This window comes from Plectropomus leopardus, chromosome 3 (genome assembly GCF_026936395.1).
Source record: "Plectropomus leopardus strain MGB_pleo_1.0 chromosome 3, ASM2693639v1, whole genome shotgun sequence".
In the NCBI taxonomy this organism is placed as follows: Eukaryota; Metazoa; Chordata; class Actinopteri; order Perciformes; family Serranidae; genus Plectropomus; species Plectropomus leopardus.
The window spans coordinates 22111448-22125570 of NC_142178.1; the positions used below are offsets into that span (position 1 = coordinate 22111448).

General features: G+C 38.7%; 1 protein-coding gene across 1 annotated transcript in view; it reads left to right on the forward strand.

Annotated features, from left to right (window-relative positions):
• Positions 1 to 14123, forward strand: part of fbxw7 (F-box and WD repeat domain containing 7) — a 145585-nt gene that overhangs the window by 18200 nt on the left and 113262 nt on the right. The window contains exon 3 of the mRNA XM_088075887.1: positions 5836 to 5912. The gene's annotated coding sequence lies outside the window, so the exon portion shown is untranslated. The remainder of the gene's footprint in view (positions 1 to 5835; positions 5913 to 14123) is intronic.

Consider the following 14123-nt stretch of genomic DNA (forward strand, 5'->3'; position numbering starts at 1 on the left):
CCTGTTGATGTGTGTTTGAGGCTCTACATGACATGTGGGAGGGCTTTCTTACATCCGCTGTATCAGAGTTTTCCATAAGCTGTCAGCCTGATGGCTCGACATTTAAACATTTTTAGCAAACTATGTTCTGACTGTTTGAAGTCATGTCACTGCCGCTTTTAAAATCTTGGTCATTTTTAACTAAACCTTTTTTTTAATCTTTGATGAAGGATCAGATGTCTGGATCATTAGATATCAGAGAAACAAGCTGAGTTAACGCGCACTAGAGACTTGCGGCAGCCAAGCGCGGCCGAGTGTGCCTGAGTGGGTAACTTAAGCTGTTGGAGTGACTGACTTCCACTGACTTCTACCTTGAATGGCGGTCCAAAAATGTAATCTTGTGGCTCTTTTAGATACTTTCCAAATGTTATCGAGCTGGATGGCTTTGATCTAGATAGTGAAATTCGTCGTTTCACGGGGGTTTTGACAGTTACAAAAAAATTATTTTCTGATTTACAGACATATCTCTCCCTATGTAAGTCAATGGGAAAACAGCTTTCTCGGCCAGTGGGCATCATGTGAAGGATCTTGAAGGTGTAATTCCACTTTTGGCCACTATGTACAATTTTCAACAGAGCATGGCGTACTTGGGGCCTTGTTTCACTACATCAAACTCTGTCATGGTATACTGTTTTGACCCGGAGTGCAGATTCCCCTCCAGTTTGCTACCATTTTAAACCAGCTGCACATTGTATGCATTTGTGGGACAGAGTGCTGCAGTCGGAGGTTTGAGGTTCATTCAGTTCACTGTGCAACACTAAATTACATTAAACCAAGTGGTGAAAAGATGTTGTCACCTTTAATGTCGGTTCTTTCAAAGAACAACATCAATGAAAAGCAGTGTATTTAATTATGTTGTTGTCATCATCACCACCACTGTTATCACTATTGCCACAGTTAATAATGAATAAAAAAAAGCAGAGGTTACTATTCATCAGTAAAAGTTGTTGTGAATCTTTGCAGAGCCAGTTAAGCGGTACAGAATCTGAACTCAAATCCGTAATGGAAACTTGAAAGGATGAGAACAATGTCTGCAAAAGCTTGAAATTATTTTTCTTTGCAGTAATGACATAAATCAACTCTGAATCAACTGCCTAACCCAAACATGTATGATCGGCCTCTTTCATTAGTTTTGCCTCCTCTCATCAGTGTCTGTTTTGCTTTGTAACGCCTGCTCTGCATGACTGAAATATGAGCTAGTTTTCTGTGGGGAAATCTTTTTTTTTTTTCTTCTTTAGAAAGCACTGAGACTCACAGCTGCAAATTGTGTCATGATTGTGATGGTCAGGTTTCTGTTGCTTGGTGCAGAAAGCTCCTGGAATCGGAGGAAGAAGCTGTTGAGAAGGTGGGGTCGGAGAGGAAATGAGGCTGCATTCCAGCAGTGATTTATGAAGTGTCTTTCATTCTGTCTGTACCGCTGGCTATGTTTGCAGCTGCTCCAGACAGTTCCCCGACTTAAGCTGAACCCACCTCAGCATACACATCGAAAGGAAGTCATTAGATGCAACATGAGCCAAGTTAAGACTGCACAATAATCTCACTGATAGTTGCTAATTTGAAGATTCACCTGTGGCTCGCTAGCTTTTTTTTTTTTAAGTATCACATCGTCCCTGCTCGCATATTTCCTTCCTTGGCATCCTCATCCGTTTGAGACTGTGGTTTTTAATTCGGGGGAAACATCCTGAACCAAGCTCTCATGTAGACCACAGAGCTTGGAACTAAAACTAAATTCTGAGAAAATCCAGAATGAGTCATGTTTTAAGCACAGATCCAGTGTGACTAGACGAGGCCTGTTTTATTATTAATCTGGTGAAGACTCACAGAACTGCTTTGTGAAAACATGTCAACCAGACCGGGCTCGAAGTTCACACCTGTAACAGGAATTAAAGACATTCTTGTAACACCTCTCAAGGTTTGTCAGTCCGAGCTGGAATGACAATTTATAATCTATAATGTACAATATTCTTGGTGTATTAAGATTACAGTCAAAACCGTTGCTAAAAAATTAGATTAGCCACTCCAAAATATTTAACATTTAGCTGTTAGCTATGCATTTCAGAAATAATGTTAGCAGGCTGTTCATGGTGCAGTAATGATCACTTAGATTATACCCTTCAAAATGCTTCATAATAAAGATGAGACAATTAAAGCCTCCACAACTAAAGGCCTGTATTTCACTTGTAAAGTTGCTGAAGTCTAAAACAGTTCCCCCCTCCCCCATGTTTTGCTTTGAGAATCAAGCTCTTTTTTGGCCTTCTTGACAGTTCATCCCGTGGTGTGAGGTATGCTGAGAGTGTATTTTATGTCCCTTAATCTGCATGGAAGACCATCTTGGCCACACTGAACACAATTTGTAAATTGTAAATAAATTATTAAAATAGTAAATTTATTCTTATAGCACCTTTTTAAAAAAACTTCCAAAGTGCTTTGACAAACAAGTCAAGGCAGAAGCAGAATACCTGAGAAATTTCATTACTAACCCATTACTAATATGTAGCCATGTTTCAATTAAATGTTACAAAACCAAAAATTTCAGTAGTATTCTGAAGACGACCCTAATGCAGTGCTATTATGGTTATGTAACTTCAGTAATTCACTTTATTTTGTTGCAGCTTTATTTTACTTTTGATATATATTTGCTAATTTGTTATGCAATATTACCAAATATATGTATTTTTGTTATCTAGAGAATCAAGAGGAAAAGGATGTCCATTGGGGTTAATACCTTTACTAAAATTTCAATCATGACATAGAGAAACACAGCTCTGCTGTAATTAATTAATGCACACATAAGTGCATTCACAACTTGAGATACTTGTTTTGTTTTACCACAACCAATGCTGGATGAGAGCAACAATTTTGTTCACTGAAAACAGTTGCATAAGCTCGTGCTTCTCTCATATTTGAACCACAGTTACTCAAACTGAACCGAGGCCAGGAAATACGGCAGTTGCATTCCTCCATGTGGACGCATTTTATTTGGCACATCATCCAGACACAGTTGACCCAGACTAAAGTTGCAGGCATCCTTGACTTCTGTGCGTGTCTCACTCAAAGGCCTCTGGGAAACATTCAGATCTTTTCCTAGAAAGCTCTGGGTTATATCCTCTGATATAGTAGTTTAAAGGTTGCTTGTTTTGATTCTGAACACAGGGGTTTGCTGGTGTGTGGGCAAAACATAAGTGCCAGACCTTGAATAGAGTAGGTTTTAGAGATCAAACTCACTAGTCCAGCCCTGTGCTCTGGCTCACAAATAAGTGTATTCTTAGTACTTGGCTTGCTGCAGTGGGTGTTACACGTTGTTCAGGCTTACACTGATTACATTACTTCCCCACTGCCCCTTCCATTGTTTTATAAGTCAGACACTGCAATTATAAAGTCAGAGTGTGTGCAGCTCCCTGCAGCAGCAGAGTCACAGCACAGAGTAGCAGGAGTCAGGTTTCACTTATTGAGAGTTGACCAACAAGACCATGGCAGAGGATTTGGTGTCAAAGCCAAAGCAAAATATTTGGCAATATTTTGGATTTAAACCCAATGCTAATAGGGAACCTGATAATGTTAATGAGGAGCTGGTTACATTGCTAAGAAGTTGAAGGTGTGCTGCCTGTCGCCTGCAGCTCTTCAGCTCTCTCTGTGGCTGCTCCATTTTGTTCCATTGCTCTCTGAAATGTTTCAAACTGATCTGCTAATCTCAACAAATGCTAAAAAGATCATCTTCTTGACTTGCAGATGCCTTTTGGATGAATGATAGTAGTACTGCTCATCTCACTGACAAACAAATTGCATTAACTCTGACTACTTAATAATGACAGTCAACTCTTGTTTCACCTGTTAAATGCTTTTGGTGTGAAGCTGCAGCAGAAGGAATTGTTGTGCATCAGCAGTAACTCAATAGCGCTCTACAAATTTTGAGCGTCATCGATGACTATCTTTTTTTGTAAAATCTCTGGTGTAATCAGAGTTTATTAACGTGTGGGAAAATTGTCTCACTGTGGCATCCCTACTTAGTAATCTACTCTTGAGTCAAAGTGACTCTGGTTGAGTAACGATATTACAATTTATTATTTTTTTTCATAGAGAGAAAATTACGATATGCTTAACAGTCCCCACTTGGAATCGAACTGGAGATGCATGTCACATGGCGTGCATTCCAATCAATAGGCCTCCGAGGCTCCCCAGAAGCTAATTTTGCACATTTTTGTGAAACACTGAGAGCTTCAGTTTTGTGTGTTTTTTTAAAATTTTCATTTCTGCACTTCATTGCAGATAAAAGCCGATATAAGAATCCTGCTTCGTGAGGTTTTGCATTCTGTCGACCATCTTTCTGTCTCACGGTTATTGAATGTCACACAGCTGGATAGCATGTCTGGGCATCTGTTCATTTCCCAGAACTGGAGGTTCATATCCAGTTTTGTTTACGTCAACTTAGAAATCCTATTCTCTCTACACAAGCCAGCTCCTCGTCGTCACTGCTGGGGAGTCTCGTGGGCCTAATACTGTTTGTACACAGCTGCACAAAACCAATAGCTCCATTTCTCATATTAAAACACCTTTATCTGTGTTTTGCTCTGTTGTTGAGCAAACTATATTCAAGGGTACAGAAATGAGCTGTACACTACTGGATGGTTTGTTCAGTGTTTATTTAAGGTTGAGAACTTCAACAGAAGAACATATGGATTTTGTTAGATGGATCACAGCGACTCTCACATACAGACAGACAGGAGTGGTAGTATTTTAAACAAAGACATCCATTTTCATAAACATTTACAGATTACAGAGGTAAATAGTGTTTCTAAATAAACGTTGAACAGCTAAAATTGAATAACACATCTGTTAAAAAAAACCCATCATATCCTTTGTGTGTTTTCAATGGTCAATGCTCGGTCTTAAATTAAAGTTGTAGTTCCAACAACTCAAACAGAGTAATTGGTCTTGGCCTGCTATTGAATCGAGGCCTCCAGTATTTGGAAGCATGTGAAAATGAAATGGAAGGAAAAAAGCTATTGATTATTTTATAGAATTTACAGTTTTGTTTAAAATTTGTTCCAAAAAATAGATATAACATATATTGACATGTAACCTAGGTTAAAGTAGTGTTCTTGTTTTGCCCAGTGAATGTCTACATTTTTTGAAAATCATTGTATTTTAGGTCTGCATCTGCTACCAGCAGGCCATCACAATAAGAGCAGGCCTAAAAATTTAATTCAACTACAGGAGAGACCTGATGTTCTCTGCATTAGGTGGAAAAGCATAGGCCCATGTGCATAGGCAACTGGCAAAAATGAGTCAGAATAAATTATTGGATATTGGCAAAAATAACTGATTTAGGATCTTGGCCAAAAAACTTGATCCTGTCCATATATTCCTTGCAGAATAGGTGAGGGGAATTCAATTCAGGTCAATTTTTACATTTTCAAAGAAGCACCATCCTGTTAACGCTGTTATCTGTGCACTGGTTTGCCAGCAGCTTCCCCCGTTCACTTCCCATCAGACGAGACAAAGGAAGAACTGACGTATGTGGCGGTGACTCACTGTTACACGCTGATGCAGGTGTTGTATGTTGTGCCAGGTTGTTAAATTGTTCTGTTGTAGTCTTTTTGGCAAACCTATTGAAGAAGTGTCGGGTTTTGTCTGGGTTTTGGAAAGTAAACGGTGAAATCCCAGCATCCTTATCTTACCACTCTGGCCCTCCTGCTTTTCTCTTCACTTATTCCAGATGGCCCCACGACCTGTTAACTCTTTGACAACCTCTGAGATAGCTGCACTAACAGCTCTTTTTTCCCTTTTTGTCCACAGAAGGAATCAACCCTTGGAGTCGGACCTGGAGTGGAGAAGACCAATTGTGGCCTGAAGAAAGACAGACAGAGAGGACTGTAAGTAAACACTTACAACTGTGTGAACTTGTCAGGGGTCAGGAAGTTGTTGTGTGTATGTAACTTGTGCTCAATGCAATGCTTGTCACATTGGTTTAGACACAGGAATGCTGAGATTTGAGCCTGTTTTGAATGGGTGACAGTACAAATTTGAATTGAAATTGCTCCTTGGTGTATCATAGTGTTCCTAAAGCTGTGTTTGGATGTTGCGATCAAAATATAAAGGCTCTAAATATCTATTTTTGAGAACCCTTGCAATCATATTTGCGATCCTCCGGTTGTGGGCTGTGTGCCTCTCTGTCCGTGAACAGCATTTTGTTCACAAGCTATGTTTTCAGAAAATAAACACTGGAAGACAAACAGTGAAAAAAATACAAGGATATTACATTTCCATCTAAAAGGTGATGAAAACTAGCGTGGTAAATGTCCAAGTAGGTTCGTCCATTTTTACTTATTTATAGATGATTTTACAGTTTGACATATTTGCAAACACACTGAGAAACACTATTTACAGACTCAAGTTTAGGTCATGTTAGTGTTTGTTGTTAGGTGTTGTCAACAGCTTATAGGATGTAAGCTTGGATCCAGTTGTTTCCTAGCAACACACTTCCCATGTAAGGGTCTGTTATGAAGTACATTTTATTCTGACTCCACTGTGGCATCATGCACCATACATAAGTGCTCAATCTATAGGTTTAAATGATACAAAGGAAAAAGTGACTCACCGAAAGGGATCAAAAGCAGATTGTTTGACAAAATGAACATTCAAGAACAAAAAAAATTAATTAGCTATTAAGATTACGACTGTACAAGATTAAAAATAAAGGTCCACAGAGTGCTTTACATCAGAATCGGTAGCTCACAAGGGCTGTTGAACAGCCTTGTCATGAACAGGAGTGGACTGGTGATGATAACTTCTTTTTAAGTATTCCAAAATGCAGAACCACAAGATTTTTTACATCATGGGCATAACTGAAACAGTGCTTTAATTTTGGAGCTGTACAGCCATACTGTGAATTAAGTTCCTACAGATTGTTTTCCAACAAGTTCTCACTCCCATCTCATCAAATACAGCAGCTTGGTCAGTGGCACTAAAGCTTCAAACTATGACACTCTAGGTACCTCTATAGTGTCAGTTTTTGTCTTGTCAGTTTCTGCTCGTTGCATGCATATGGGGCCTTTTTAAAAGAAATCGTACATGATCACAGGAAAAATAAAGTTTCAGCACCAGAACTGCTTTGTTAGGAAAAGATGATGGTTTCGTGTGAAACCAAAAGTTTCACACAGGCCACGAACACCTGTCTCCTTGGTAAAAACACCTGTGTTTGTTTTACACATCTGTCCACCCCAACCTCCTCCCCGTGCAGACTCTCTAGCTCTCTATACTCCATCAGTTGCTCCCAGTGAATAATGTCATGATGGATGGGTTTACATTCTAGTTAAAAGCCTTGTGTGTCTCATACAGATGCCAGAATTTACCACACATTCATTTATTTGTGGCGCACCGCCACATCATCAGCATCCGCTGCCAAATACAGATGTTCTTGTTCTCAAGCTGTGTTTTCTCTCACGGCAGAGTGTACTCTGGGTACAGATGGAGCAGCAGAGCGCCAAGCTCAGTGAAAGTGAAACTTAATCATTTAAAAATTCATTGTAGTCTTAGTGTTGTTCATCATTTCACCAACCTACCTTAGTTGTAGGTTGCATCCTCATGGATACTATGCACACTGCAGTTGAGCGCTGGGTCTAACAAGAATAACAGCAGCGGAGGAAGGTTTAGTTTCATTCACAATGAAGTCTTTTTTCTATGAGGCGTGACAAAGTGTCACTATTTGATGACCCGGGGATTAGAATGAGTGTATTTTAATCAACTAATCTGCATATTTTAAATTGACAAAAAATAAATAAACGAAACATTTCCATCATTAGTACATATTGCTGATTTTGTCTGACTAACAGTCTAAAAACCCAGACATATTTAGTTTGCAGTGATAAAAAGAGAGAACAAGACAATTAATTAATTGATCATCCAGATTGTGTCAGATTAGACTGTCATATGACTAATTGATTAATTAATGAATCTCAGTGATTTTATTACTTCCCTCTCTGATCCTCTACTCTTTGTTGTTGTTTTAGAAACTGGTGTTTCATTTTATGGCAAAAAGTGAAATTGTGCCCCTTTTGAGCCAAAGATGTCTGATATGTTTCACATTGGAGATTTACTGTGTGGTCTACATGTGTAAACCATGTGTTTATCTAATGAAATGGAAAAAAAAGTCGGACAGGAACATGATTGCTGTTGTGGATGTACGGAAGGCCCCACCCCGTGTTTCATTGTCAGCATCTCAGGCAGGATGCAGAGCTTTCACACTTGCACACGAGACACAGTGGAAGTTGTTGGGAGTTGTTATGAACAAACAGGAGGTGAATTCACTCAAAGGCATCCTGTGTGTGTGTGTGTGTGTGTATGTGTGTGTGTGTGTGTGTGTGTGTGTGTGTGTGTGTGTGTGTGTGTGTGTGTGTGTGTGTGTGTGTGTGTGTGTGTGTGTGTGTGTGTGTGTGTATTTGTTGCTCATTTTTGGAACTATGTTTGGAAGCAGGGAGCTGAAAAGCATGTGAATAGCTGCAAAATAAATATTTGTGCTTCATGCTTTTCATCTAGACATTTGCAGTGATCACTTCAGTTTCTGGAAACCTTATATTGTGTATTGACAAGCTTATCCAGTGTGTCTTTTTTCTGTAAAAGGGTTTAGGTTAGGGTGCAAAAACTGTCTACTTTGTACCTTGAGGTTGATGGATGTGTGATTGTTTGGCCAAAGGCAAACAGTTGATGTGTTTATGGTGCATTTAGAGCTTATTTCTGTAAGGGGGATTCTTCCTTTAAAGCCATGAATGTGGTGCAAGTCGTGAATTATTCATCCTCAGCACGCACCGGTGAATTAGAGGTAAAGTGATAGCACATAGCAGTGCCTTGCTTGGCTCGCTGCTGCATTTTTAAAGTGTGGACTGGCACTCAAATGTCAAAATGTTAACATTGTCTTACCCCTAAAACTGTTACCCTGGTCCCAGGGACCGGATAAAGGACATTTGATATTGGGTTTTAAATAATTCAGGATAATGGTTTGGGATTGAATTTTCTTCCAAGTCCAGCTTCCAAATGTGTAGTCTACTGCTATCTCCTCATGCTCAAGAAAGTGATGAATATGTCTGGTAAATGGAAGACTGTCCTATTGCAAGAAGTGATGACAAATACTTTTTGAGAAAAAAGGCTGAAATCAAATCACTTTGATATGTGTTTATTGCATACTTCTGCTTTTTACATTTGCTGGAAGAGATTTTGCTTTTTAGATTGAACATGATGGAATAGAAGAACAGTGAATTTCTGGAAAGGTGACTGCAGAGTCATTGCAGAAAGAAATGCACTGCTGTCACTTTGTGAAAAGGTCCTTTTTAAAATTTGAATTTGAAACTGCTTGCTAAGCAGACTGTTGAAGAGGACTGAGATTTAGCCATCCTGTGTCACTCCCTAATCAGTCCCACACCTCTCACCCACTCATTCTCTGTAAATAATTCAGATCAGCCTTTTGCCTGCTCCAGAGAAGAGAGTACACACAATTGATAATAGAGGATAGGTGGGGATGTTTAAAAAATCGCTGCTGATGCACATTTCAGAAATCTAGAAAGTTTAAAGAACTTTGTAATTTGATCATTTTAAATGAGAACGTATTTTGATGACAATTAACTTCATATTTATCTATGCAAAATTTGACTCATGGGATGTAGACTGTGGCTATGAACCTGCCCCCCTATTCTCTATCTGCACGTAATAATTTCGTAATTCACTTCACTACAGCAAACAGCAAATCTGACTTACAGCCAACATAATGAAAATGGCAAGTCTTAAAGATTTGGAATCTTGCAAAAAGTCATGCCAGCCCTGTTTCTTGAGTAAATTGTTATAAAGATCTTCAGTTAATAAAGCAACTTGTGAGTGCACCTTAGAAAACCCCCGACTCTTTCTCGCAGGACTCTCATGCCCTATAGTTATCCGTTTTTTGACACGGCCAGTTGGAGTTGATTAGCCACATTTTAACTCTGGCCGTGCCATGTCCCAGTGACCTCAACTTCCCCGATGTACTGATCTCTTCACTTCACACAAACTTCTGTGATGTTGTCATAATGTTCTGTAGGAGCCACATGCAGCCAGCAAATTGTAGTTTTAAAGGGTCCAGTGAGCTCCTCCAGAGCTCAAGTATAGTCAGAATATAAAGTTGAATCAAACAGTTGACATTTATCTGTTACCATTTTTGTGGACTTTTCTTTTGGGAAGCCATTTAAATATCAGTTCTCGCCTCCCCATATGCAAATGTTCTACTAAAACAAGTTACCTGCATCCTGATCTTAGTGCCACTCAAGATAAATGAGATTGGTGTAAAGAAATACAAACAGGCCAGAGCTTTCTTGCACCTATAGTGGGATGGTAATGTGTTCTTCCAGACCTTTCCCTTGCTCTGACACAGCCATGTGGAGGAAAGTCTGGCTAAATAAAGCGCATCTATGCACGACTCCTACTGAGACATTGAAATAAATGGACTCAGTAGCAGATGAAAAGTCAATGAGGTGCCTGCCATATTTACCTAATTTAAACAACTCATCAAACTATTCACATCAGAAGAGCAGCTATTCTCAGTGTGAGCCAAACACGTTAGTATCCTTTCAAAGGCGTGACCTAATGCCAGAAAGTCAGCAGTGATCATAGTTGGCACTACTTGCTTAAGGCTCCGTAAATGTGGTTAACAAGTCATGAGTTGTTATGTGGACTTGTACTGCAATTTTTAAGTACTTTCCTTTTTTTTTTATTCAACTTTGTAATGTCATGATGAATACAGAAGATGAGTAACAAATAAGTAATGGCATCCAGTTCAGCTGTGCAGCTTTTGTTCTTTTTCTATGATGGTTTTTACTGGTTGAAAATTATATCTCACTGATTCATTAAAGATGTTGGGTAGGGGGGCGTCTCCTGGCTCAGTGGTAAGAGCCACGCCCCATATACAAAGGTTGTATCCTCGCCACAGTGGTCGCAGCTTCGATTCTGACCCCGACCCTTTGCTGCATGTTGCCCTCTCTCTCTCTCTCCCCCTTTCACGCTTAAACTGCCCTGTCCATTAAAGGCAATAAAAGCCCCAAAAAATCTTTCTCACAAAAAAAAGATGTTGTGTAGGAAGGTCTATAATCAAGTTGTTGTTGTGTGTATTTTATCTTTGCTTTGAGGTCGCTCTGTGTTGTGTTATAAAATTGTAGGTGTAACAGGAGAAGATGCGTGTTGATGTAAGGATCTGTGTCATCCTTTGTGGGGTGTGGGCAACACTTTCTCAGTCATTCATGCTTTTGAGATCCTGTCGGAAACAGGAAATCTTTGTCTTTGTGTCGAGGATTCAGGAAGTTGTGACTTTACTGGACCTCTTTTTGCTTTGGCCTGGTGCCCAGAGATGAGTTCTGGTTACGGTCAAATCTACTTTTCTGTATCATTTTCTGATGCTATATTGTGTATGCATTATTACTATATTTAATTATATTACAAGCTGTAGATTAAACCTTAACACATCCCATATTTCATCTAAGAGAATCACCATTACTGATAAAGTAAGTGTGCTGGTAAGTATATACTGATGTTTTCAATAGTCTTAAAGTAGTGAAAAATAATCCACAATCTGCCTTTTCTCCACTAGAGTGCAGTCTACTCAGACAAAATGGTCCGTTTGCAAGCTCAGTATAATGTTGTGATCATGCAGAGGATTTTTTTGTTTGTCCAATAAAAAAGTGTCATTGTTTTAATATCTAATTCTCAATATTTTAAATTATGTTTTATTGATTTTCAACATTTTTATCCCACAAAGTAAAAGATACAAAACATGTATGTATTTGACTTCAGCTCACCTCCTTATCCCCCAACTACAAAGAAGCACTATTAATCACGTTGACAAATTAACCACTCCACCCATAGCTTTACAGGTTACAGAATACATTCAGATGAAGGAGGGATAATCAGATAATATATATGTATATATATATAACAAAAATGTTATATATATATATATATAACAAAAATGTGTCAACCACTAATTTGGTTTGAAGACATTAATGGGACCATTTTCCAATTGATTAGCCACTACAAATTTGTCTACAAATTATATTGCTTTTTCAAAGTATGTAGCCCGTCACATGGACATTTAAAAACTACAGATTAGGTCAGTGTTAGGTGAAATATTTACCGCTGTGAAGTTAGGATATCATTATTTGTTGCTTTGGGGAGTTTAGACTCTAAGCTTTGTCCATTAGACAGTGGTTGCAACAGTCTACCTTAATGTCTCATTTGTGGCTTCATCAGTCGTCTTGATGAAGAGTGTGCTGTAGATTTACTCCGCAGACAGCAGCCGCAGCACAATTAGCTTTATGCATTGGAGGAGATCAATATTTCAAAATGTTAAATCAATGATGGGAAATTTCTATTTTGCAGAAAAAGACAGAAGTACCTGGCCTTCCAAAACAAAAATTACAAAAAATTTCATGTCATTTGTATGTTCTTCATGTTAATTTTATTTCTAGCTATGACTTTAACACTTATTAAAAGTCATTTTACTTTCACATACTTTTATTTCGTATGCTAATGTAGTGTGGGGTTATATGAGGACAGGGGCGTTGAGGGAAGGTCAATAAAATCTCTCACTTTTTTACAGCCTAATTTTGGCAGTCATGGCAGAAACAGAACTAATCTTTGTTTTTGTTGTGTTAAAAAGGATGTCAGTTAGATTTGATTAGGTCAGGGCTATGGAACATTATAAAATCCATATTTTCTCACTACATCTCTGCCTTTCTTATCTTCAGGTTGTCGTAAACTAAAGGTCAAAAACTTCTTTTTGAGATATCAGCTGAAAACTATCCATTCCGTGCATCCCTAATTTAGGTAACCGAGTTGGTATAAGGAGAGAGAGAAAGTGGAATTGGTGCATTCCAACATATTTGTGCCACCTAAGAAATGGCTCTGATTTTTTTGCGGTAGAAAAGCCATGCAATGAAATGTGATCTTTCAGTAACGATGAAAAATAGCACGAGTCTATAAAGCTTAAGTGCGTATTGAGTCAAAGTGCACTAATGTATTTGTGGCAGTAGTTATACAATAATTTCAGTGCTGAGAGTGTGAGCTCACAAATAGCAATCGTGTTTGTATGAAGAGAACATTTGTCCTGAGTAAGTAAAACATTTCCTTGCACAAGGTGTGAACATTTAAACAAATTAATCTCAGTTCATCATCGGCTCTTACAGAAAATGATGTGTGAGATATTTTTTTGTCTGTACAAACGACAACAGAAAGTGTTACTGAATTAAAATAATGATATTGAAAAGCTGTCAGGCTGCAGTAAGGTTTGCATTTGTACCTCCCTGTCTTTGCAGTCTCAGCTTCTGATTGAAAACGTAGTGCTTCTAGGACTGCTTAGCTCCACAGTAAACCATGTTAAAAATTTAAAGCCGTTGCTGTGGAATGGAATTGAAGTGAGAAAATCCCTTTTCTCACTTGCACCAGATTGGCCCTCCTCTCAATCAAATTTCTCTCCAATTGACTGTCTGAGGTGTTAATATTGACCTCTGACACACTGAGACACATTTTAACGCTCACTAAGTCCTGCTTAAAGCCTGAATGCAAAAACAAAATAATTCTTACATTTTTCTCGTTCAGGTTGAAGTGCGTCAATAAAGGCTAATTAGAGGTTGAATGTGTTCATCTCAGTAGTGGAGAAAAAATGTTAATCACTGTGTTAAAAAATGAGTTGCTTTGTCTTAATGAGGGGATCAACGTGTGGTGTAATGATGCCACATTTCAGACGTCAATGGCTGATGACACAACAGTGATGCAGCTTTTTGGTTTTAGAGTGATTGTTTGTGGTGAGATAAGTACAGTTATCATCAGCCAAGGGGTTGACTGACTTGGTTTTTGTTCGAAGTTAAATATAAAGTGCAGAAAACTGCATTGGCTTTCTGGCTGCTAGTTTGTTTTACATTGACACTGTCTTCCTCCAAAATACAATCGTAGGGGGCGTTTTTACAAGCAGAAATTATGACACGTTTACTTTCTTAGCTAGGCAACAGACTCCAGTGGCTGTAGACATTTTTAGAGGAGCAAAAAAGGAAGTCAAGCAACGCAGTATAAAGAGC